A 25892-nucleotide genomic window follows, 5' to 3' on the forward strand; every position below is an offset into this window, starting at 1 on the left:
TGAGCGGCGCGTAAGCTCCGCCCACATCCCGCTCCCCAGCTTGAGTTCATATCCACGTCGAGAAACGCAATATGAACAGCTCTGCACAACACTGCTTCGCTTTACGCGAACACTGTCGATAAAATTATCCCCCTGCGAGTGACAGAACACTTCACGACGGCGCGTTGTCCACTGACGGCTCCACTAAAGCCAGCGATAGGGCCGGTAGGCATAGCTAGGCGGACGCTCCGGCCGACGGCGCTTGCGATCCAGCCCGAGCTCGTCGAAGAGTGCTTATTTTTGCCAAAACAATTAACACTGTACACATTAGGTCGGTCGTAATTAAACACAATTGGTTTACTCGACGCAGTCGTTGCGAAGGGCAAACGTGCAAGCGAAGCGAGCGGCCTCGCTCAGACGGTCGGTGTGTGATGCCTGCCCGCGAAATGCCCTCGCGTCGCGGCTCCCGATCTCGCCAGTCGTCCGATCCGGCGCTTCGGCACGGCAAAACACCTCGATTCGGGCTGCGGTTTCGGCGCGTCGGACGCCGGGTCGGACACCGAATCGGACCGTGTGTCTCCCGCTTTGGTTGGCGAACACGAGCCGATCAGCGCGCCGTCCGTGCAGCTCCGTCTGCTTGCAATGGTGCATGGCCTACGGACTTCGTTGACACCTACTGAGCACGAATTCATGATCACCGCTCATATGCACGCTTGCCACGGCGCTACCTGTTGTGTTTTCGAGAATACGTGCCCTCATCTTGAATTGGTGCGACCATATTTCCTCTTAGCGTCCGGTATTAGAAGCACTTTTTTTCTATGAACATTCTACTATCATCTGTTACTAGGAAGTTGATTAAAAATTAGGAAAACAGTTACTGTGCAAAAAAGCATTTTTTTAAAGCAGCCAGTCTTTGCATATTCATTTATAGTTGAGATTATGTTATCTGTTCATTTCTCACTAAATCATTTTTAACAACTTTCTAGTAACCAGTGTTACTAGAAAGTTGATTGAAAATTGAGGAAACTTACACCTGTGCATGAAACAAGACTGTCTTGCACCAGCCATGTTCACTGAATAATTATAACCTTATTTAATAATATTCATGCATGTTTTGTAACTTGGGTTATGTACTTTAAGAACATAATTATTTTTATTGACTTCCTATTGAATGGTGTTTCTAAAAAGTTAAAATAGTGTGTCTTAACTTTCTAGTAACTTTCTTTTTACATACTGAAGTTAGAAAAGAAGCAACCAACTTTCTTTTGACAAACGTTACTAAAAAGTAAAAGTCAATAGGATGTTACTAAAGTTGATAGGAAGTTGATAAAAGTTCTAAAGAAAGTAAGGAACCATTTTTGTATGGGATAGGAGCACCCGAGCTAAAGCGTCCTCTTAAATGCAGTTTCTTGGCAGGATTCCGTGGTGTAGGATTCAGCGCAGCGCGCACATACTGCCGCCTTATTACAAACGCCTCCGACGTGACCCAACCGAAGGCACTTGTGGCACTGCAGAGTTTTCGGAATGAACGGTTTTACGGGGTGGCTAAAATGGCCCAGCTTAACATTATATGCCATGGTGTTGCCCTTCAAGGCTACCTTCACACAGCGTGAATTACCAATCCGAGATACTTGCATGATGGTAGCATCAGGAGTAGCTGACTTGACTAGAATAGGCAAGTCTTCATTTGGTATTGCAACACCTACGTCGTAGATGACGCCTGTTGCTGTATCCTTGTTGACAGGAATGCGTGAGCGCACTATGATCCCGTTCAAATCGGTTACTGTATGCAAGATCTCAAATGCGGTTGAATGCAGGACATCTACGGCGAGTATATTCTTGCGAGTGTTAATTCTTATATTTTTTATCAAATTTGGTACTAATCTTCAAGGAAAGTCGCGACAGCTTGCTAATCAGGTGGCGCAAATTGTCCGAGGGAACCACTGACATGAAGAGTATGGCGGGGGCTCGAGGACGGCTCGTATCCTGTATTGTCGACGTACTCGAAGGCGAAGGTTTCCTGAGGCTCTTCTGCTTCGCCTTGCGGCTTCGCACGGTTTCGAAGCCGTCTTCGGAGTTCTCTGCGCTGGCCGAGTAGAGTTCCGTGCTGTTCACTAGCGGCATCGTTCAGTTCACTGTTACGCTTCCGCGATGACACCGCTGAACGCGAGGTCAGACCTTGAGTAAGCCGGGCAGTGTCCACTTCCATCACTGCCTGCGGGGGACCGATGTCCCGCAGATTAACACCAGGAAAACCGAAAATCAGCAGGAGACGGGAAAGCACCGGTCAACTAGAGGCACACTTCGTTGTTTTATCAAAATAGCCGATGATGCTGCGACACTCAAACGCTCGCTCGCCATTTCCGCTGCTTTTCTCTTCAGCCAGAAGTTCGTCTGCGCTGTTTATGTGTGTTCACGTTTAAGATTCGTTACTAGCTTACATTATGTAAGATTCATTGTGCCTTCAAGAAGTCAATTGGACAGATAAAGGAGGGTGGAGGGCTTCTCTTTATGGTATAATACATGCAAAGTAATGTACTACCGTTAACAACGGGATGTCAAGTCAACTCAGAAGCTCTTAAATAAAAAGCAACGGAAAGTTGATAATAGACTGTGCGTTAGTGACGATTACATTGATAAAAATGAGAGGAACAGCACGTGACTTGAGAGGTGTTGTGCTTTTTCGGGGAGATATAAGTATATCAACACACATAGTTTAAAAAAAAGTTGCAGCTTCGCCCGAAAGGCGAAGCATCGATTGCGATAGCAAAGAGACATCTGTACAAAGTAAGCATAGTAGCTCATATCGGCCGTAGAAACTTGGAAACATTCGCTCACTAACTAAATTAACAAGCTTTGTGTCAGCGCGCACAGGCAGCATGAACACATCGCACTCGATGAGCGCGGACATTCGCTGTGAAAACGCAGGCGTGAGGAAGCGCGGCAGTAGTAGCGAGTGAAGTGACTTTTGTGCTGTCTATCGCTTCAACACAAACTGAGCGGCGACAACGCAGCGCGCACAAAGGCAGCAGCAGTCGAAGCGCCTACACTCTTAAGCAAAATTACACCCTTTTGCCATACAACAATAATCGTCATCAGTCTTGTCTGGATTTCCTTTCTTTATCGCGGCGAGCCCGGTACTTCCCAGTAACGAACGACATGCGCGTTGTCAGCATGACATAGCATTCCCGACAGGAAAGTAGCGGGCGCTGCGTTTTCAAGAAAGGAAACGCAAGCAAGGCTGATGACGATTATCGCTGTGTGGCAGATACACCCCGAAGGGTGTAACTTTGCCTAAGAGTGTAGACTGTGCCTTCAGCGCAGGCTGCTTTCAACATATGAATGAATGAATGAATGAATGAATGAATGAATGAATGAATGAATATTTGACAGAAACAAACGGGACGCGCTGCCGCGGAATACGCAGTAAAAACGGCCAACCTCCCCCCCCCCCCTCCCGAAACGTAGCGCGCGACGTAAGACGGCGCGCTTCCTTCCCGCTTTCCTCCCTTGCCCGATATTGAGCTGCAATCCCCGGCTCCCCTTGCACGATTTCACTCGCACATACAGCATACGGTGCGCGTCGATAGTGTTATCGCCCTTGGACCTTATACGGAGCAGGGCGATGTCGACGACAAAAATGCGTTTGGAGTGTGAATGTAATTGATATCGCAATAAACATGATAATATTGACCGGATAAGTGTATTTGCTTAAATCGAGATAACAAATGCGTAGACAGCTGAAGGAGGGGCATGCTTATTTCGCGTCTGGGAAATGTACTGTACAGACGTGGTCTCCTTTGTGCGTTCGCTCAGGAATTGGTGCCACTGCGGAAAAAACATGGTTGGATTACAGTACATCATCGCTTGGAACAGCCTCCAGAAATTAGAACTGCTGTTATCTCTTGTATTAATGGCACAGATTTGTGTATTCGAAAATCTCGAGTAACGAATTATCGGAATCGAATGCAAATCGACAAGCAAGGACTATTCGATTTGTATTGGCACTTCAATATATACGCACGCCACTATTCATTGTTTTGCGCTTGTCGTCGGGAGTGGATTGCCAGCTGTAGGGCTACATCAAAGGCCTAGCGGTCTTCCTGAAGTATTCTGAATACACGAGCTTATTGTCATCAGGCCTTCTTACGAAAGAAGTTTTTTCATTAGGGCACTGTCTGGCAGCATGCATTTAAAATAATAATCACACGTGCGTTTCAGATACACCAAGATTCTAGGAAACGAGCCCCAATTCACTCAGTTTCATTAAAAAAACTCATAGAGAGAATTCTGTCGCGTCGATAACTCAGCTACAATGGGAATGATGAATAGCAATTCATGGATTTGTCAAATCCTCGTGCTTGCAGGTTCAGACGTTCTTGTGCTGGTAATCGGCTTATTTATTACATTTTATTCTTAACATTCTTAATTTTTAAGAAATTATACTTTTCTAAGCGCACGAACGTAGTGCGAATTGCGAATTGTTTAATTTGTAACGCAATGCTATTTTGTTGAAGTTGATCAGTTTGCAAAGTCACTACGTCGTTTCAAAGCCAAAAGGAAGAAATGTAATTCAGCAGAATGGCGATGTTGGGCTAGTAGGTTCATGCTTGCAATGTCCTGTCCCTTCTTCTTTCCGCTTAGTTTTGCTGCGCCAGAACCAGATTTCAGAAGAAAGAGGTTTAGGCAGATCCATCTATATTACCAGTGCATCACCCGTTAACTAATTTAATAATGCAGACTGCCTTGCCCTGAAATGTTTTCTTTTCACATTCTACGAGGGACGTTCTGAAAGTTTCTTTAAAGCGAAGATGGTACACCAGGTGAAGCAAGCAATGGTCGTAAGAATCCGCGCCCGTTGCTGGCTCAACGACGGAAGGAGCAAGTAGGAATGACGCGTGCGCAGAGAGTCGAAGAGGGTAGAGTAGCAACAGAACGGGGTGCCCGAGTTTAGAGTACAAATCACGATGGTAGACAGGCGTGTGCTGACAACGTGGTCGCCAATGGAAGTACGTGCTGCTGTCCGGTATGAATGGGCACCTGTTCCCTGCATTGGAAGCCGCACTTTCGGGACGTCGCTTCCAAAACAATGATGAGGTGGATCAGGCTGTGCGACAACTCCTTGCATCGCAGGGCACCCAGTTTTACCAAAGTGGTTCCTTCAAACTGACTGCACGCTACGGCAAATGTGTCAATGTCGGTGGCGACTACGTGGATAAATAGTGGAAGGTGTATAGTTCATGATACCATGGGGCTTTCTTCTATTTCATTGGCAGTAACGTTTCCCGTGTGAAAATAAATGACGAAACTTACTTTCGGAACCTTCCTCGTATGATAAACGGGTATGTTAAACTAAGAACCTTATGAAAACGTACATACACAAGCAGCAGCTATTGCAGTTGATACCCGCCGTGGTTGCTCAGTGGCTATGGTGTTGGGCTGCTGAGCACGAGGTCGCGGGATCGAATCCCGGCCACGGCGGCCGCATTTTGATGGAGGCGAAATGCGAAAACACCCGTGTACTTAGATTTAGGTGCACGTTAAAGAACCCCAGGTGGTCAAAATTTCCAGAGTCCTCCACTACGGCGTGCCTCATAATCAGAAAGTGGTTTTGGCACGTAAAACCCGATAATTTAATTTTTTTTATTGCAGTTGAAATCAAATTCAATACCCCATCATTAATCCTATGCTAGCTGAATAACCACGCTTGCACCTATCGTAGACCAACTGGTGCTAAAGTTATCTATAGTAATTTTTGTAGGAAACGCTATGCTCTACTCATATTGTAATGCGGCGAGCTGAGCATACCTACAATAACCACAATAGGACACACTAGAGTCTTTCTTTCACTCTAAGCGGCTGTGAAAGCCTTTGTTTATTTCTGTTATTTCTTTTTTGTATTGTTCGCTCGTGTAGTGTTTTTATATGTGCGCATATGTGTTTAGCTACGATTTTGGGATGGCAGGCTCTTCAGTTAGCCAAACTTTCAATACTCTCGCAGTTGATGAGCCACTGGACAAGGAGGACAGAGTGCAGTGCCGTCCTTTGCTCGCTATGCTCTATAGCTCCAACCTAACGTTGGGGCATCGAAATTTTTGTGGGAAACTTTAAAGCAACCTCCGACCCAGCTTCGTCCGCTTCTATCACGAGAGGGTGCTGCTATCGCGAGCCGCACGGATCCGAGCAGCCCTGCCCCGCAGTGTTTAGCGCTGTGCGACGACGCAAACACGGAGAGGAATCGTTCTTCCCGCCCTTCCCCCATCCATCGACTACTACCCGCAGCGACCGCGCCAATATTTGCGCAGGAGCCAGCGATCGCGGGTTTTCGCGTCCTCCCTCGGCGCGTCGCGACTGACGCCGCATGCCTTGTTTATCCAAACTCTTTGCGGCAGCGGCGCGCCGGGGGGTGATGCGGCCCGCCGAGACGCGAGACGTGACCTGACTTCCGGTTCCGCGTGCTTCGCTCGCATCGCGTTCCTGTGTCGCGCAAGCTCGGGTTTTGTGTTTGTTCGGCGTTTAGTTTCTATTTACCTTTGTGTTTTTCTTCCTGCATCGCACGGCATCGCAATTGTTTCCTTTGTATTGCCTTTGCGTGTACTCTGTGCTTAGTTTGTATTTACTTCCGTATTTTCTCTGTGATTTGCGTATAGACTCAACCTTATGTTTTATTTCTCTTCCCTTTGTGTTTACTTTTTATTGGGTTGGCACTTATTTTCCTGCCTTGCTTTTTTGTGTCACCCATCTCGCTTCTAGCTTACTTTATTTTATCTCTCTGCTTACTCTGCGTGTCAAAGTTGCATTTACCTGAGTATTTCGTTTCTTTCTGTGTGAGCCTTTTATGATCGCTAATGTGTATTATTTGATTGTTTCATGGCGCTCTTGTTCCTATGCTTATTTTTCGTTGCATGCGTGTACCAAGGTAACAGTGAGTGGTGTGGCGGTGTGTGCGCGCATCTGGTGAGGCTCGAGTGCCGATCGATGCATTAGAAAGAGGACGAGGAAAATTGTTATAAGAAACGAAGTCGTAAGGCTATACTCACTTCCGACATAGAGATTGCAACGGAGAAAATTGGCTTGCAGTTTCTAATTTGCGCTTTCTCGATCTGTCTGGCAACAACGGTTAGAAATCGATTAAAAGAAGACCATCACATAGTTTACCGCAAAACAGTTATTAATGCACCTTAAGAAGAAGAAGAAGAAGAAGAAGAAGGAGAAGAAGAAAAAGCAATGTTTCCAAGGTAGGCAATGCCATGGCGGAACTGGTGAGCTTGGCGAACAGTATTCGTTATCTTTCGTCAGACCTACGCTATTTGAGCTGCGGGAGAAATGTGGTTGCTCAGCTCAGGTCAAACAAGGCGGCAGGTTCAGTGAACTTTACTTTAGCTTGCAGTCGCGCTGTTTGAGCCTCTCCGAAAATTCAGTTAAACCTCTCCCCAAATGCGGCTACGCCGACTACACCATACCGCGCATCTAAAGCTACGACTTCTGCGAGGCGCGTGCGTGGGAGAGGGTGTTGGAAGGAGAGGAGGCGGTGTGCCCGAGTAGCAGAAGTGGAGGACCTTTGAGGGAGTCGGCAGGAGGGGGGCTTTAGCTCTCTTTGCCGCTCGTGTATACACCGAGACTCATTAAAGACGGCGCCCGGCGCTAACGAACTAAGCGGGGCCGAGTCACCAACGCTGCTACTGTGGTTCCTGTTTTTCAAATACGTGCGGTATGTGCAAAAGAACGGAGAGGGGTCGAGCGCAGTCTATACGCGCGGCGAGCAAGCCCAGGCGGCGTAGAAACAAAGGCGGACCGTTTTAACGGACCCACCTACTTTACAATTTCGAAACAAAACGCAGCGTAAAGAGAAGATTACGTGGGTCGGGCCGGCTAGGCGTCGCAGAAACAAGAGAAAAGAAAGAAACGAGGAACGATAGAAATGGTGTCTTTGTTCTTCCTTTGCGGTTTTTCGGTCCCAGGGGCCAAATGTGAAGTTCAAATAGAGGTCGCAGGTTCGCGGGTGCACTGCTCTGCTTAAAGAACGGGAGACGACTACGGTACAGATAGAAAAAAAAAAAAAAGAGAAGTGGCGGAAACATGAGGTCCCGACCGGTCGCCGACTTGTCTGCCCTCTTGCGGGCGGACTTGAGCTTGACAAATGGAGCCCGCTCGAAAGAGACAAATAGACCTCTGATTCCGCACCCCCCTGCCCTCACCCCCTCCCCACTATACCGACCCCAACCAGCACAACGCTCCACGCGTAAACACCGGCCATGTTCTCCCCTCATCCACCGTTCCTTCAAAAACCTACCAACCTGTGTAGCCGCTTGGACCCCCGCCGATGTCTAACTGCTTCGGTGCGTTTAATTTCAGCCTTTCCACCGGCACTACACACCGCCTCGCCTTCCTTTTCCTCCTTCCCCTCCGAGCCGTCCTTCGCGTCGTGTGCGCGGGCGAAAGCGTTTAAAACACCAAGCAACAAGGCAGTGTAGTGGTCCTGCTTGTATCGCTCAGTTCTGAGATTTGGCCGCTGGTGGCGTGCGAATCTGATTCAGTAGTTGGGGAGGCTTTCGATGTACGATCGAGCGCAAGGCGCCCTTCTGCGATTCGGCTCGCTTAGGGTTTCGATTTTAATGCTGCAAAAGAGCACATTTAGACGGTTGTTGTACGTGTCGGATATTTTAGTTTGATGTAGTTTCCCTCAAAAATTCGGCGCATACTCACTATGGTCGGACTGGCCAAAAATCAGACTTTGTTAGAAAAAAAATTCTGTTTACAGGAAGCAAAGGAAACATTCGGGTAAAAATATGGTGAGGTGAATAACCATGTACTAAGAATTTATCAGGAAAATTGCCTCGAAAGAAATAGAAATTCCGCAGTGGAAAAGCAATCACCTTAAGTGTTCAAGAGAAGAGGCTGCCAAAGAAAGAACCTCAGGAATGGAAAAATTCACTCCAGTGCTGCAAAAAAGTGCTTCTCTGTACCTCGATGAAGTTTATATTGATGAGCGCCTACTGACAGTTATCACTGATGGTCATCATTACTGATGCTCTTTACGGGCGAGAGGCGACGTAGAATAACCTTTAGTAAAATAACGGTGGAGTTGAACTACTTTCCTCGCAATGATTTCTTTGTTCTTGTTTCGTTCTTATTAACTTCCCCAGGCTTGCGCTTATCTCACTTTCTGGTTCGTGAGAACCCATAAGCCTAATTGGATTCCAACCTACTCGGCGGAACACGCAATCTTCTTGTGACACACCGAGGCGCACTAGCATATCGTAACACGTGTTTGTTCCCAGCATCATGCAGCACTGCCTGCGTTCGTCGTTATGCTATATTTGGCGCTGCAGTCGCATGCGTGCGCAACGGTGATCTAGCCTTCAGAATACAGGCAGTCAGGTTAACGGATGACGTAGCTTGAGGTGATGGAGGGGATAGAAGGAACATTCGAAGATCCTGTTTCTGGGCTAGACGGCTCATAGTTGTAGGCTTACGCAGGAGCCATATGCAGGACTATTGTGAGGCCAACGTTTCCCGGTAAATTACCCGTCTTACTCATTAAGCCGACAATCTAGCCCTGCGTAAGCTTCACGTTGCCCACTAAAATACTAGCGTTTCAAAGTAAGTTATCATTGTTGCACCCATGTATGGCCGACAGTCCTGAGCTAAACACCAGTGTTCTTGAACGAGATACAAATGATGGCTCTTGTAAGGCTGATGTTCCCCAATGTACGACCTGTGTTCCCCACGCGTTTTGGGCTGATGTTTTCCATTCTTCCTGTGCTGCTAGGGTGAGCGCCATCGCTCGGAAACACGAACAAAAAAGAAAAACCCTCCGTTCCTCGACTCAGCGCCAAAATGGCAGCTTCTCCAGCCATCTCGGCACTAGCCGAAGTTTCGTACCGGTTCCCTCTCCTTCGCACCGGCTTCACCCTCTCTCGACGCGTGCCATCGGCTGCGCTGCCGCTTCGCCGTTGTCGGAGGACGCTTAGGAAACGCCGTCACGCGCGCCCGCGAATGGCTTCGGATTCTGCGGAACCGATCCGGCCTCGTGTCTTCTGCGCGGCTTCCGTCGCTGCTTGCTTTTTACCCACAGCTTGTTTACTCTGCGAATGGATCTACTTGTTTTCGCTTTGCCAGCTTGGTTGTCTGCACGCTCGTAGCTGTTCGCTGTCATCTTTGTTGTTTACTTAGATTTCAATGATCGCTTGCTTTAACCGCTGACTTTGTTCTTCCTTTCTTTGTCTTCAATCTCGGACTATTTTCGCACTTATCTTTCTTTTTCTACGCCATGAACAGACCAGTTGTTTTAAGAAGACCAATGAAGTCTCTCAGTATACCGCTCCATTTTCTCAATATTCCGTCGTATTATTCGTGTTCTTCATATCATATTTTGCTTCCCTTCACTTCTGAAGCAGCAGCTTACACACATTCGTCGGCCTGCTTATTCAACCGCTCACGGACAGTATAAAGATGGAGAACGATAGAGATATACCACTTCGGCATTCAAGTCAGTACTACGCTAGCTGAGGTTTTCTGTATGTCGTATCCAGCAAAGAAGTCAACGAAGGAGCAAGTGTGAGAGATACGAATTAGGATTATGTGGTCACTGAAGAAATCGTTTGCTCACCTTTTAATAGGTAGATGCTCGGCTTTCTTACGATACGCCAATTCTTGCTGTTCGTTACTGCAATTTTTTTATACTTTTCTTCGTCCTCTGCGCTCTTCTCGTCAGACTGAAGTACCCACCCCCAGATAAGGATCTAAGCAGAGAGGATGCTGTTGCATGGCGACAACTGCAGACGGGTACTTTCCCGAATCTAAACCTTCTCAATAAAATTTTCCCTACACAGTATGAGGCTAAGTGCCCATGGTGCGGAGAGAAACCAGATCTATACCACATATCATGGGCCTGTCAAAATATTGTGTCCCCAACTATCTATAAAATTAAAAACCCGAGTGTAGAACAGTGGGAGAGTATGATTTCCAGCGTAAGCTTGAACGGTCAAAAGCGCCTAGTAGAGCGAGCTCGCGGGTTGGCCATACTCAGTGGAGCCTTGGACTAGGGCACCAACCCTGTGATTGCAGACAGAAGAATCCATCAGAAGATGGAAGAGGCCGTCTGAAGCCGCGAAGATCTCTTTTCTAGAGCCCAATAAATGTTTTCCGATCCGATCTTCCTCTCCAAAGTGCCGTTTGTTGAGATGACGTTCTTCGCTTCTTCGTTTAGCAGTAGTAACCCGCGATTAGTCTACGTTTCACGCTCGCTAACGTCTGGTTAGGAGAAAGACTTGATGCTGATCGAATTTGTTCTCGTTTATGTGGCTTTCCTGTGCGCATGCTGTGGAGAAGCAGACAGTAAACGTCGAATTATTCTTAAGTTATTCATTCGCACGATAATTGTTCTTTCAAGCCAAACGCGAAACACATCCAAAATAGCAACTCATTTCTGTAAGATCGAAAGATGCAAGAGAAAACAGTGCCAAAATATTTGCGATGCAGAGTACGTGAACTAGCCACAATTCTTTTTTCTTCATTGTTTGTGTTCAGCTTGTGTGTTTGTGTGCTCGTGCATGTGCGCGCTTGTGCTTGTATGTTTGTGTGTGTACGGGCGTATGCGCACACGCACCTTCTCGCTCCCCGAATTCTACAAGCTTGTCTCAAATATTAAAGGGTGTGAGTTTGAGTCAGCTCGGCTGTGCTTGCGCTATTCTAACACTTTCTTTTTTTTCTTTTTTTTTCTTCTTTCTTCTTTTTTTGGGCTCAACATGAGCTTATGTGCACAACATATATGAACAGAACTTGGGAAAATATAGCAAATTCGAATAAAAACCACCGAACGGAGTAAACAGAAATAGCTACGCCGGTGCTGTTCACGAATGCGCGTGCCCACGTGGTATGCGGCGAAGCCAAGCTCGGTTTACATTCACTCCGTCCCCACACATTTGTTGGGCTTGTTTACAATGCACCCTTTTCGGTATGCGTGGCTTCCTTTGAGGACCTGCAGGCTTACTCAAAAATAAAGTGAACAGCTACGTTATGGAATTCTCGGTCACTTCCTTTCTATTTCTTTTATGGAGGGTCGTTTTCTCCGTAGTGATGTCTGTTGATTTGTTTGTTGGCCACCGGCGACTTGGTTGTGTCGACCTAGCTCTGTCCTATACTGTTCCTGCAGGAGACCGCGGTCTCTTTGCTCATCTATTAGCTTTATTTGTTTATATTATTTATTTTGTTTGGAAGCAAAGAAATAACACGCTCCGTTTGAACCCGGCAGATTCGGTCCCTGGTCGGGGCCACTGCCATGCACGTGCACGTGCTGACAAAAAATGTAGAATTCAGACGCCATTTCTTATTTGCTTTGGAAACCATGGAAGTGTTTGAATTTTGAAAACGCGTTGCTGTCTTCGGCTTTGGTTTCTCAGGCGCTTTGACTGCTCACCCTCAGATCAATTCACCAACCGCTCAGCGAAAGAAGGGCTGCGAGTAAACAAACCACGTTTTCGTCCATTTTCATGCTAAAGTCGAACGTGAAATACCTCCAAAAGACCAACTCATTTCAATCAAAGCCATAAGATGCGAGACGAACCAGCGCCAAAATGTTTACAAAATAGAATAGGTCAACTAGCTACACATATTTCTTCTTTTCTTTCGTCATTTGCTTGCGGTCTATGTTGCCACTATCCTCTTTCGCATCGGAGTGTGCACGAGAAATATGCACGCCTGTTTCTCGGTGCAGTTGTATTAGTCGTGTTTGCGTTGTCCGCGTTGTCTGTGAGCTTGTGCTTTGTGAGTACGCCACGTATTGTGTTTGTTGGATGCGCTTTTTCTTTCTTTTTATTCTGTTCTCATAACACGCAGTGCTTGACGCTTCACAGAACGTGTAGCCGGTCCATATAGATAGGCCTATTACACGGTTTGGTCGCCCGGATCTTCCCCCCAAAAATGGCGCTGTGTCTGTAAACAACACCGCTCACGCCCCTTAAAAGTGGTTGCAGCTGACTCCGGAGCGAGTGGTTCCTCGCCCTTCTCTCGTTCTCGCTTTTTTTCGTCATTTTGCTTTCATCTTTTCTTTTTGACACATTCCGTTCGTCTTTCTTGCGTTCTTTCGTCGTCTGCTGTGAACAGCACCCGCAGCAGACGCCGGTCGCATGCTTGCATGCATTTGTAGATCGTCTGCTCGCCGTCTGATTTCATCCTGGGTTGTTTGTTTGTTTGTTTTCCTTCGGCATCATCTAAACACGAACACGCGCATGCGCGCACACAAAAACACAGCCACACTTCGATTGGCTGCATGAAAGCATCCCAGTGCTCCGAAAGGGAAGACGGAGGGTGGCGCTGTACGGGAAGTTCCTTGTCCAGGGAACAATATCAGCCGTGGCGGCGGGATGGTAATTCGTCGCGGTACTTGTCCCTGCGTATCGAAGGCGGCGCGCATTGTGTGCGACAACCAAGTAGGGTGCCCCTCTGGTAGGTTGCCTTCAGTGAACAAGGAGAGCCGTTGCTGGTGACGTGCGTTTCGCGGCACTCTCGTCCATTCCCTGTTTGTGTGGTTGTTCGAACCGCTTGTTCGATGTTGCTGTTGATTTGGGCCTCGGTGTTTCTGCGCTTGGCAGCAATCGTCTACCGCCATTGCTTCGATTTTTACTTTCACTGAATAGCTAAATGGTTCGCTCTTGCTTCCGTATTTCTTATTTACTCACTATTCATGCGTTGAGACCGCTGTCCTACTGCGGATTGTCGTTTTATGGCTGCAGTATGCCAAAGGTTCGTTTATAATATGTTACAAACCCGAAAATGAACGATTTAGCCCACTATGTGTGGCTGCTTTTCACTGTGAAGGACACAGAGGTTATATTGGTGATAGATGTATACTATCGTGCTCAGTATGAGTTACAACGCGTTAAAGCTTTATTACGGGCTTCGCGTTTTGGTTCATACTGAGCGAGGTAGTATGGTATATTGACCGTGGCAATGAGCGTATGCACACACCAGTCTAGGGTCACAAATGAGCTTGCTTTGGCTCACTTAGTTGTAGCGCGTAGCGTTGCGTTATTCCACCACCTTTCTCCACCTTTTATTCCTTTACCCCTTTCCCCAGCCACAGGGTAGCCAGCCGGTACTTGCACTGGCTAACCTCCCTGTCTTAATTCCCCTTTTGTCTCTCTCTCTCTCTGGCGGAAAAACTGCCATCAATAGCGTTATAAATAATATAAGGAAATATTTATAATGCTAAGCGAGTACTGGGCAGTTTTTTTTAATAGAACTGTTGACATTCAATGAAGAAAATATCTCGCTTTTTTAAGGCTGCAACTTTATGTTCGCATAGTCACCTGGTCAGGAATCATTTCATAATTATCAATGTATAACTCGCCTGTCGTTGCCGGTGTCTTCGTGGCAATCGTTTGCGATCGCCTTCTTTCCAGATATATTGTTAGCTGTTGCGATGTGTTCTAAACACTTCTAAGGAACTCTGGTACTACTGCTTGTCATTGCTATAGTAAACATTTGCCCCGGTACTGAAGCGTCTCACAGGTTTGGAGTCTGTTTGAACGTGTGATGCTATATGTTAACAATCTATTGAGCAAGGACAAGCTGTTTCTCAGCAGGTTGGCGCATATTGACCTGCTATAAAGTGTAGAATGCCGTAAGAACATTCGGTTTTCTTCTATATGTTCAGGCCCCTGGCTACTTAACTGACTACAACAAACTTCAGCTTGTAGTAAGCCCTGTGTAGTATGCATGATTGTTCGTGTGCCCCGTTAAGCTTTTCCGGACGAAAAATCGACCAGATTCGCAACGTTACGGCTCGCGAAACGTGGCCACTGCTCCGCGTCCATTCGCCGATTCCTTCTCTACGCTCCGCAGTCGCCGCCTGCAAAGTGAAATGCGCGGAGTAAATTTCGTTACCCTCGTTAGCATCAATTGGTCGAACGCGTGAGTAAGCCGAGAGTGGTGGGAACGACAATCGATCTGCGGCAGCGTGGCGCCGGGGAGTAGGGGCTCCGCTGCGCACTGACCACTGCCCTCTTCTCCACGGCGCATCAAAGCCAAGTGGCGAAGCACAACGCAGAGGGGCTGCTCTGGTCAGCGCGTTGCCTAGATGAGGACCGCTGGGTGATAATGGGCGAGACGGGAGGTGTTCGCATCAGTATGGGCGAAAGGTGGAAAGCGATGTGTGAGGAGTATTTCAGGCGTGGATTGTACTGGGATGAGAGAGGAAGGTTCGAGCAGCGAAGCGCGTGGGTAGAGAAAGTGCTAACAATGAGGGTGGCGGACAGGCCGAAGGGAATGAAGTTAATCAAAAATGGTGCACAGCCGACGGGCAGGCTTTTTGCTTCCAGGCCAGGTTGGAGCAACGGAAAGAGGGTTGGGAGGGGAGGTTGAGGATTCGTCGCCCACGCTGTAAATTTGGAGTGCCCCTGTCTCGCTCTGGTCAACGGGACCCCTGGGGCACTCGCCAGCTTGTCCGGTCAGGCAGCATCCGTCTTGGGGTCGGGGGTGGGGGTCAGGCGAGTCATCTGTGCCCTTTTTGCTTCGGCGTTATTTCCTCAGTGTTAGCGTAAAGGTGATCCTGCGTGTGCGTTCTTCGGTGGTTGGGAAAGGTATCAAATTGGCCAGTCCACGATAGAAAAATGACTCTGAAACTACCCTAGAACATTCTCAGACACTTTGCTGTCTGGCAGGCGTCCATTATCTGCGAAGATACGGTGACTGTGTATATATATATATATATATATATATATATATATATATATATATATATATATATATATATATATATATATATATATATATATATATATATATATATATATATTTCTTGTGTTGGGCTGCTGAGCACGAGGTCGCGGGATCGAATCCTGACCACGGCGGCCGCATTTCGATGGGGGCGAAATGCGAAAACACCCGTGTGCTTAGATTTAGGCGCACGTTAAAGAACCCCAGGTGGTCAAAATTTCCGGAGTCCTCCACTACGGCGTGCCTCATAATCAGAAAGTGGTTTTGGCACGTAAAACCCCAAATATTATATTATTATATTTCTCAGTTCGGTGAGTATTCCTTCATTACTTTCCACGTCCTCTTTTTTTTTTACGGCTCTTTAAAGGAATTGCAGCGCTGCTGTATTATTGTGCTTGATTCAGAGAAATTGGCTGTGGAGCAGTTAGTCGCAACTCATATAGGATGTATGCACTGAACACGACCCGCGAGGTGGCGACAGTGTCGCTGGGGCAGCCGCGCCATGTTGACGGTCGGGGAGCATCGAAAGAAATGGCAGCGGTCTTACTCGCGCGATTATCTGATCCCTACCTTTCGGCCCACCGTTCGCCTTGTTTTCTTATCCAGCCACTGATATATAAGTAGGACGTTTCAGTGTCTCGTGCGCAGTGCTGTTCTACGTCTACGAACAGGTCTACGTACAATATTTACGTATCCGGACAGACTACGCTCCGGCGTGGCCGGGTGTCAACTGAGCTTCGGTGTCGCGGTGAACTCTGCTATGTTCGGATGCAGCATTCACACACGAAAGAAACTCGGTGATAGGAATATGTTGTCCCGATTGGGTTACTCTCGACACGTGGTTATTTCTCTTCTTAACTGCAACCTTAATGTAAAAGAGCGCAGAAGCTATGTGCGAGCACGCCTCTGCCAGGCCTGCCTTGCAGGCGCAGTGTGGCGCCAGCACCTCGCCGTTTTATTTTGCGAGAAGCCATGGTACGAGTGGCTTTTCATCGAATGATTGTGATTGACAAACCTGGGAGGGCAAAAAATAAGAAAAATACTGTTTTGGCAAGACCAGAATAATTGACGTAACACAGAAATTACGAAGACTGTGCAAAGTCAGTGTTTAGTTCTCGGGCGGGGGGGGGGGGGTTCTTTTTTTTTTTTCATTGAAGCAAATTTAACGCTATCCTTTGACGGCGCAAATGGACGACGCGGAGTAAATTCCGTAATGAAGGCGATCATGTTATGCGAGCACTTTGACGCGCGGCTGCTGCACCCAGCCGCTCGCCAGATCATTGTGGCCTTCCATCGACTTGTAGGCTTTCGATTGCTCGCGGGTCGCGGAGCTCGTTGCATTCGCAGTGTAATCCTTGATGTCTGCGACGTCCACGCGAGGCAGTAGTCCGACATCGCGCCGAAGCTGATGATCTTTGAGTTCGAGCTGGTCGACACAGTCGCACGAGTGCACTTCGTTTACATAACGCGATTTTTCTGGTTCACTCTACCCGCGCACGTACGTGCTTATGCCCATCGTTTACCTAAGACGTACTACTCGATAGCCAAGTCAGAAAGGCACATTGAAAAGGTCGTTTGACGGTTCGTGCGTATCGGTGGGCCACTTGGCGACGCAGGCCTGCTCGCTGTTTTGATCGCGACGATGGTGCGATCGGATGGGAACTCGGCGCTGACGCCCGTGGTTGTACCTGGGTCGCAAGCCCCAAGGGTAGCGTTGGCCTGGCGGCCTGGGGTACAACTGGAAGCATCCGAAGGTCCCGGCAAAGCATGAGTCGACTGGTAACAACAAAACAACTTGTTTATTTTAACATCGCAAAGAGTCGGCGGTCAGGTTTGACCGAAGTAGAGAGACGGGAGAGCACTTCACTCAGCAGAAGAAATCGGAGCCCTCCTCTGGCGTCCGGGGGCAGCTGTTTTTATACTCTCGCAGTTGAGGGCAAGAAGGAACCCCTCAAAAGACGAGCACGTGAATGTACAATGGGCTAATGGTGACGCACACTGTCGTAGCGATGCCGTAGCACCATGTCGTGGCGCTGCGCACGATCTCGTAGCACCTGGTCGTGGCGCTGCGCAGCACACTGTCGTGGCGCTGCGCAGCACACTGTCGTGGCGCTGCCGGTCGGACACAATGACTGTAACGAGAAGATGGTCCCTGCTTTGGCATCGCCTGTTTCGGGCACAATGACTGGAACGAGATCCCTGCTTTGGCATCGCCTGTTTCGGGCCCAATAACTGGAAGGAGATCCCTGCTTTGGCATCGCCTGTTTCGGGCACAATGACTGGAACGAAATCCCTAGGCGGTCGCATCGCCGCAGACGCGCCTGGAAACACCTGGCGATGAGTGTTGCGGTGACGACGATCGGGCCAAAATGTCCGCCGCCCCGCCGCCGTCGCGCCGGCAAAACCACGTGTCGCAGGCGAAACGCAACAGACCGCCCCGCCGGGGAAAGGAGATCCCGATGGACAGGGGACTGCATCCGCTGTCCGGAGGGATGTCGCTCGATGATGCTCATAACCGAAGTCGGGCGTCCCTGGACGTTTCTTGAGCGCAGCGCACAGAGAAGGCCTCGTTCTCTCGTTCAGGTTCGCACGGGACACTGCAAAGTGACTTCGGGAGAGTTCACATTTTTGTTCTCGTTCCCGGCAAGCGTTAGAACTACGCTGAAAACTCAACCGCTCAGTCAGCAAGCACGGCACAACCCTCACTAAGCCCTGCCAGGCTCTTTCCCCTTTTTATACCACTGCCTAGTTCCTTACAGTAGTCTAGCATCACTCAGAACGCGTCCACAAATTGAAAAATTGCACTAGAAAGCATATCATCACTTTGAAACACTAAACAAAAGCAATATGTTAAAAAAAATCCTGCCTCAGGAAGAAAAACATCAGTAACAAACAATTTTGAGGCTGATTCCTACGTTAGGGGCTTCGACTTAAGCCATCGGCGTTACCGTTGAGACTCCCCTTTTTGTAACGCACCTCAAAGGAATATTGTTGTAAAGCGAGGCTCCAGCGCAGGAGGCGGCCATTTTTGGGAGAGATGGTCTGCAGCCATTGGAGAGGGCAGTGATCTGTCTCAATGATAAACCTCGAGCCGGCTAGATAGCATGACAATTTCTGAACGGCCCACACGAGACATGCACACTCTTTCTCGGTGGCGCTATACGCCTGCTCACGACTGGTCAGCTTACGACTAGCATACAGGACGGGGTGTTCTACTTCTCCATTTTCCCGTTGGCACAGTACAACGCCCATGCCTCGCTCACTAGCATCGCACTGAACAATGAACCCTTTTGTATAGTCTGGCGATCGTAGCACAGGCTGGCTTGTTAGGGCACTCTTTAGGGCGCTAAAAGCTCTTTCCTTTGTCTCGTCCCAGACGACTGTTTGAGGCTCTGTCTTTCTTAGAGCATCCGTCAGGGGAGCCGCGATATCAGAGTACCTAGGGATGTACCTCTGATAGTAGCCGGCGACACCTAAGAACGACCGAATATCGGTCTTTGTGCGCGGTTGCGGAAAGTCTCGCACAGCGGCCACTTTTATTTCAGAGGGGCGGCGACGACCCTGACCAATCACGTGACCGAGGTAGACAACCTCGGCCTGTGCTAACTGGCACTTAGGAGCCTTTACTGTCAAGCCTGCTTCGCGCAGGCGGGTTAGCACTGCCCGCAAGTGTGTCATATGCTCAGACCAGGATGCGGAGAATATCGCTACGTCGTCTAGATACGGTAAAGCGAATTCTTGCTGTCCCCGCAACACTTTATCCATGAGACTTGAAAAACAGTATGGCGCGTTCTTCAAACCAAAACTCAACACTTTAGGACGGAATGTTCCCATTGGTGAAATGAACGCCGCATACCTACTAGCCTCTTCTGTAAGTGGAACCTGCCAATAACCCCTGACAAGATCTAGGGTGGAAATAAACTGAGCGCTACTAACTTTCTCAAGGCGCTCCTCGATGTTAGGGATCGGATAAATTTGATCCTTAGTGATGGAATTAAGCCTGCGGTAGTCGACGCAAGGACGAGGTTCCTTGCCCGGTACCTCAACTAAAATCAAAGGGGAGGTATAATCACTCTCACCTGCCTCAATAACACCGAGCTGTAGCATTTTCTTTACCTCAGCCTCCATAATATCGCTCTGGCGGGGTGACACCCGATACGCCTTGGATCGTACTGGCTCTGGGGAGGTAAGTTCTATATCATGAGTAAGTACCGAAGTCCTACCAGGCCTCTCAGAGAACAGACCTTGAAACTCTTGTAATAGCTGGTGTAGTTCGGTTTTCTGCTCAGGCGACAGCGGTGCTTTACTGATAAGGTCACTAATGACTTGACCGGTGTCTTCCCTGTTCGTCACTGAGCCTAGTCCCGGAAGCTCGACTGGAAGCTCTTCAGGAACGTTTATCATCATGCACACCACTGCTTCCCGTTGTCTATAAGGTTTGAGCAGATTACAGTGGTAAACTTGCTGTGCTTTCCGCTTTCCTGGCAGACTTACCACGTAGTTAACGTCCGACAGTTTCTGAACAATTCGCGCTGGGCCCTCCCACTGCACGTCTAGTTTGTTGTTTAGCGATGTGCGCAATATCATGACCTCATCGCCAACCTCAAAACGACGGGCCCTGGCTGTCCGATCATAATAAACCTTGGCCCTCTGCTGGGCCTTTGCCATTGCTTCACCTGACAACTCCTGTGCCCTTCTTAAGCGTTCGAGGAGCTTAAGCACGCACTCCACCACGACTGGGTCGTCGCCCCTACCTTCCCATGATTCTCGAAGCATGCGAAGCGGAGATCGAAGCGAGCGACCGTACACCAGTTCAGCTGGCGAAAACCCCGTAGCCGCATGCGGCGCGGTCCTTAAAGCAAACATCACCCCAGGCAGACACAGCTCCCAGTCAGTTTGATGTTCAAAACACAAGGCTCTCAACACGCGCTTCATGACGGAGTGGAGCTTCTCAACGGAATTCGACTGTGGGTGGTACACTGAGCTGTGTAGCAGCTTTACCCCACACCTTTCGAGAAAAGTTGTCGTCAAAGCGCTAGTAAACACTGTGCCCTGATCTGATTGGATTTCCGCAGGAAAACCAACTCGCGCAAATATGGACAGTAGTGCATTAACTATCTCAACTGAGCTGAGTTCTTTAAGCGGCACTGCTTCAGGGAACTTTGTCGCTGGGCAGATCACAGTCAAAATGTGTCTGTACCCCGTGGCTGTTACCGGCAGAGGTCCCACTGTATCAATAACGAGCCGTCTAAAAGGCTCCGTAATGATAGGTACCAATTTCAACGGCGCCCTCGATTTGTCCCCTGGTTTGCCCACCCGCTGACAAGTGTCACATGTCCTCACGAAATGGTCTGCGTCCCGAAAACACCCTGGCCAATAGTACTCTTGCAAGAGACGGTCCTTAGTTTTCTTAACTCCTAGGTGTCCGGACCACGAACCCCCATGTGACAAGCGCAACAAATCCTGACGATAGCATTGAGGCACGACCAGCTGATCGAACTCCACTCCTCGGCGGTCTAGATACTTCCGGTACAGGACTCCACCTCTTTCCACAAAACGCGCAGTTTTCCTGGCGATACCTTCTTTGACATTGCAGCGCACGTTTTCCAGGCTGCCATCCTTTTTTTGCTCGGCTATCAAAGCCGTCCGGCTGACTTTTAGCAACCTATCAAGTCCGTCTGACGTAGGCGCGATGAGCAAATCAGTAGATAGCTCTTCTAACTTTCCCGCGTCGGGATTTTCCTCTCCAGTATCTGGCGCCTTCAACGCTACAGACTCAATTTTATTCTGTTCGGGCGTGCTCTGAATATCAGCTTGCTGCGCCTCTGACCCTTTTTCGTTGTTTGATAACGTCGGCCCCGCAACTACCGCCTTTGCAGCGAGCTCCCGAACCTTCGATCTGGTTAAGGCCTGAACACTAGCTTCACCAAACAAAAGCCCCTTCTCGCGCAGGAGGTGATCGGACCTGTTTGAAAATAGGTACGGGTACTGGGGTGGCAGCATAGATGACACTGCCGCCTCTGTCTCAAGCGCTCCGAAAGGTCCTTCAATAAGCACTTTTGCTACCGGCAGACACACGCTATGAGCTTCCACGGCTTGCTTGATCCATGCGCACTCGCCCGTGAACATATGGGGTTCTACGTAAGATGGGTGAACTACATCCATCGTAGCTGCGGAATCGCGAAGCACTCGGCACTCTTTCCCGTTCACGAGGAGGTCTCGCATGTAAGGCTCGAGAAGCTTCATGTTCTCGTCAGTGCTGCCTATTGAAAAAAACACAACTTTTGGTGTTGTTTCCGGACACTGCGCCGAAAAGTGACCCGGCTTCTGGCACGTATAACACAAGCGCGCTCGCCTCATCTCGAACCGCTTTCTGCGTTTGGCTGCCGCCGTCTCTTTACGTTTGGTCGGACTGCTTTCGCTCGCATCCGCACTACGCGTGTCCCCCTTTAATCTCATGGGTGTGAACTTCGGCCTCTCAAACTTCGAGCCAAATTCACCCTTTTGACCGTCCTTAGCTCCGCGAGCTCGACGCGTCACAAACTCCTCGGCTAGCTCAGCGGCTCTAGCCACCGTACTCACGTCTGGCCTATCCAAGACCCAGTATCGCACGTTCTCAGGTAACCGACTATAAAACTGTTCTAGCCCGAAACACTGCAGAACTTTATCGTGGTCACCAAACGCTTTCTCTTCTTTGAGCCACTCCTGCATGTTCGACATAAGCCTATACGCAAACTCTGTATATGACTCACTTCTGCCTTTCTCATTTTCCCGAAACTTCCGACGGAACGCCTCCGCAGACAGCCGGTACTTTTTTAGCAGACTCGATTTTACTTTGTCGAAATCCTCTGCCTCCTCTCTATCCAAGCGAGCGACTACGTCGGCCGCCTCGCCGGGTAACAAAGTGAGCAAGCGCTGTGGCCACGTTTCCCGAGAGAACCCCTGCTTCTCGCACGTTCGCTCAAAGTTAACCAGGAACAAACCAATGTCCTCTCCAAGCTTAAACGGCCGCATCAGGTCAGTCATTTTGAACAATACGCGTTCTCCTGCACCGTGTGCCTGACTTCCATTACGAGCGCGTTCCATCTCTACCTCGAGACGCTTCATTTCCAAAGCGTGTTCGCGCTCTTCTTTTTTCTCTTGTTGCTCTCGCTCTTTCTGTTCTTTACGTTCACGCTTTTCTTTTTCTGTCTCCCTCTCTTCAATAGTCTCAAGGCATTCCGACAGCTCGTCATCCTCAGCCTCTAACTCAAGAATAGCCTTTAGCAGTTCAGGTTTTCTTAGTTTGTCTGAGACATCCAGACCCAACTCTCTTGCAAGCTCCAACAATTTCGGTTTGCGCAACGACTTCAAATCCATGGCTGCTCTGAATGCTGCTTTCTCTACTGCTTACTATTGTCTTGCCGCAAACTAACCCGGCAGCAACGACAACCACAATTACCAGCTCTGTTTCTGACACTAACAAAAAGCCTGGCAAAGCTCAGAAGAAGAAAGTCCCGCACTCACCAAACCTCGCAGGCAGGAATTCCGCGCAGTCGTTCCGCTGCAGGCAACCAGTCGTCACACAGGGCTCGTTGCACTGCTCCCGGATCGTCGTTGAGCTGCTCAGCATACTGTCAACTGCATCTCTTTGCTGCTGGCCTCCGTTGTCGCGATCTCGCCGCTGGCAGACCGTTGTTTGAAGTCGTAGGCGATCTCACCGCTGGCAACCAGATATTTGGATCCGACTTCTGGTACGATCTGTTGGGAACTCGGCGCTGACGCCCGTGGTTGTACCTGGGTCGCAAGCCCCAAGGGTAGCGTTGGCCTGGCGGCCTGGGGTACAACTGGAAGCATCCGAAGGTCCCGGCAAAGCATGAGTCGACTGGTAACAACAAAACAACTTGTTTATTTTAACATCGCAAAGAGTCGGCGGTCAGGTTTGACCGAAGTAGAGAGACGGGAGAGCACTTCACTCAGCAGAAGAAATCGGAGCCCTCCTCTGGCGTCCGGGGGCAGCTGTTTTTATACTCTCGCAGTTGAGGGCAAGAAGGAACCCCTCAAAAGACGAGCACGTGAATGTACAATGGGCTAATGGTGACGCACACTGTCGTAGCGATGCCGTAGCACCATGTCGTGGCGCTGCGCACGATCTCGTAGCACCTGGTCGTGGCGCTGCGCAGCACACTGTCGTGGCGCTGCGCAGCACACTGTCGTGGCGCTGCCGGTCGGACACAATGACTGTAACGAGAAGATGGTCCCTGCTTTGGCATCGCCTGTTTCGGGCACAATGACTGGAACGAGATCCCTGCTTTGGCATCGCCTGTTTCGGGCCCAATAACTGGAAGGAGATCCCTGCTTTGGCATCGCCTGTTTCGGGCACAATGACTGGAACGAAATCCCTAGGCGGTCGCATCGCCGCAGACGCGCCTGGAAACACCTGGCGATGAGTGTTGCGGTGACGACGATCGGGCCAAAATGTCCGCCGCCCCGCCGCCGTCGCGCCGGCAAAACCACGTGTCGCAGGCGAAACGCAACATCGCGTAGGCAGCGCGAACTTGCGACCGCAGTTATGGCGGCCTCCGCGGATGCCGCTAGCGCTCCTAGCGGATGACGTCATGTGCATACCCCCTATACATACAAGTTTTTACTCCTTGTGAGCTGCTCAAACCACTACTATCAAGTCTGCGGTCATCTACATCGCGACAGGCTTGGTGATCACCATTTAAGTTTGCTTAAACGTATGCCATTATCAATGAAGTCGTCTGAGCTTGCAGCTGCTTTTCATCGTCATTCTCATTCGTTGGGCATCATTTCGGGAAAGATCTGCAAGCGCCAACGAGAACTCTGAAAGGGTTAACGCGTGCCCTAGCGGACAGTGGCATTTTATCCGATTGTTGACTCGTATTGTTTATTTTCCCGTGTTCTATATTCATGTACTGACTTGTTCATTTATCCATTCACACGTATGCACCTTCCAATATGTATCGCTTTTCCAATTCTTTGTCATTACTGTAGTCAATGTACAAGTGTCTAACGCCCCCTACATTTGTGATTGCTATTTATTTTCTCTATACCATTCCATTTTTCAACTGTTTGTTTTCTCTGACTAAACACTTAACTGGTCATTGTACAAAGTGTTTTATTCACGCCCATTACATTGCTAATTGATTCAAGTGCGCCAACGCAAAGTGATCGTCATTGTGTATACGCGTGTGTAATTTTAGTTGCTCATTCCCACGTGCCATTATTGTATACTCGTTTGATAATCAACTGTGGATAACCCGGCGACGACAGTTGCCTACATTCTCAATATCGTCAAATAAATAAATAAATAAATCGTCGCAGTACTAATTAAGCCAAACTACTATACGGCTGCACCCAGAGAGATTTCGAATTTTGATGACATTTTGAGACTTCTGTGGCATGAACAGGCATCGTGCGTGTTGCTCATTTATGAAACACTCTGTCTAGCGTTGCGCTCCTCTAAAGTGCCTCCTCTTCTCCTTCTTGCAGGTGAGTTGCTTTCGGCACAGGGGCCAGTCACGCGACGCCGCCATGCCGGTGCTGTGCCTTCGGGGCGCCGTGCCAAGTCGCGTTCGGCCCGTGGCCCGTGCTCCGCTGGGAGTCGCGAGTTCGCGGTGCTGTGCCGCTCTAGACGTGCGTCGCTCTGCTCCGGACGATTGTGTGTGCGCGCGTGGCGTGTTTCGATGAGACGCTCGGGACGCTCTTCGCACAGAGGGCAGTTTCGGCAGCCAGTGTCAGGTGAGTGCGATCCGCGCATTTCGTTCGGGGATTGTGCTCCTGCGTACGCACGGCGGCGACGACGATGATCCGCCCGTGGCCAACGAGGGGACACGTCACCATAGGGCGCACACTGTGGGACCACCGGTGACGGCTGCGGGAAACGGAGCGTAATCGCAACTGTAGTTGTGTCTGCAACTGCAGGTTTATCAGTACTTCTACATGTTCCGCCAATGTGAAAAGGAACGCCAGATTTGCGTTCAAAGCAGGTAATGTTGCGTGTTCGCTCGATAAAGGCCGAATTGCATTCCTGAAGAGGATCCTTCAAAACGAGGACTATGCTTTCGCAAACAATTCGTGAGTAATGTTCTGGCTTGCGTTTCTGAAGTTTTATTTTATTTATTTATTTCACAATACTGTCAATCCCTGTCAATCTGATCTGTGTTTGAACACAGATAAAGTAGTCTTCA

General features: G+C 49.1%; 1 protein-coding gene across 4 annotated transcripts in view; it reads left to right on the plus strand.

Moving 5' to 3' along the window:
• Positions 1-25892, plus strand: part of trh (PAS domain-containing protein trachealess) — a 534047-nt gene that overhangs the window by 370311 nt on the left and 137844 nt on the right. Inside the window, exon 2 of one of the 4 annotated variants that reach the window (XM_075700285.1) lies at positions 25195-25443. The exons of the other annotated variants lie outside the window; for them this stretch is intronic. The gene's annotated coding sequence lies outside the window, so the exon portion shown is untranslated. The remainder of the gene's footprint in view (positions 1-25194; positions 25444-25892) is intronic. 4 annotated transcript variants of the gene reach the window in all.

The sequence above is a fragment of the Dermacentor variabilis genome, chromosome 7, assembly GCF_050947875.1.
Source record: "Dermacentor variabilis isolate Ectoservices chromosome 7, ASM5094787v1, whole genome shotgun sequence".
Taxonomy (NCBI): domain Eukaryota; kingdom Metazoa; phylum Arthropoda; class Arachnida; order Ixodida; family Ixodidae; genus Dermacentor; species Dermacentor variabilis.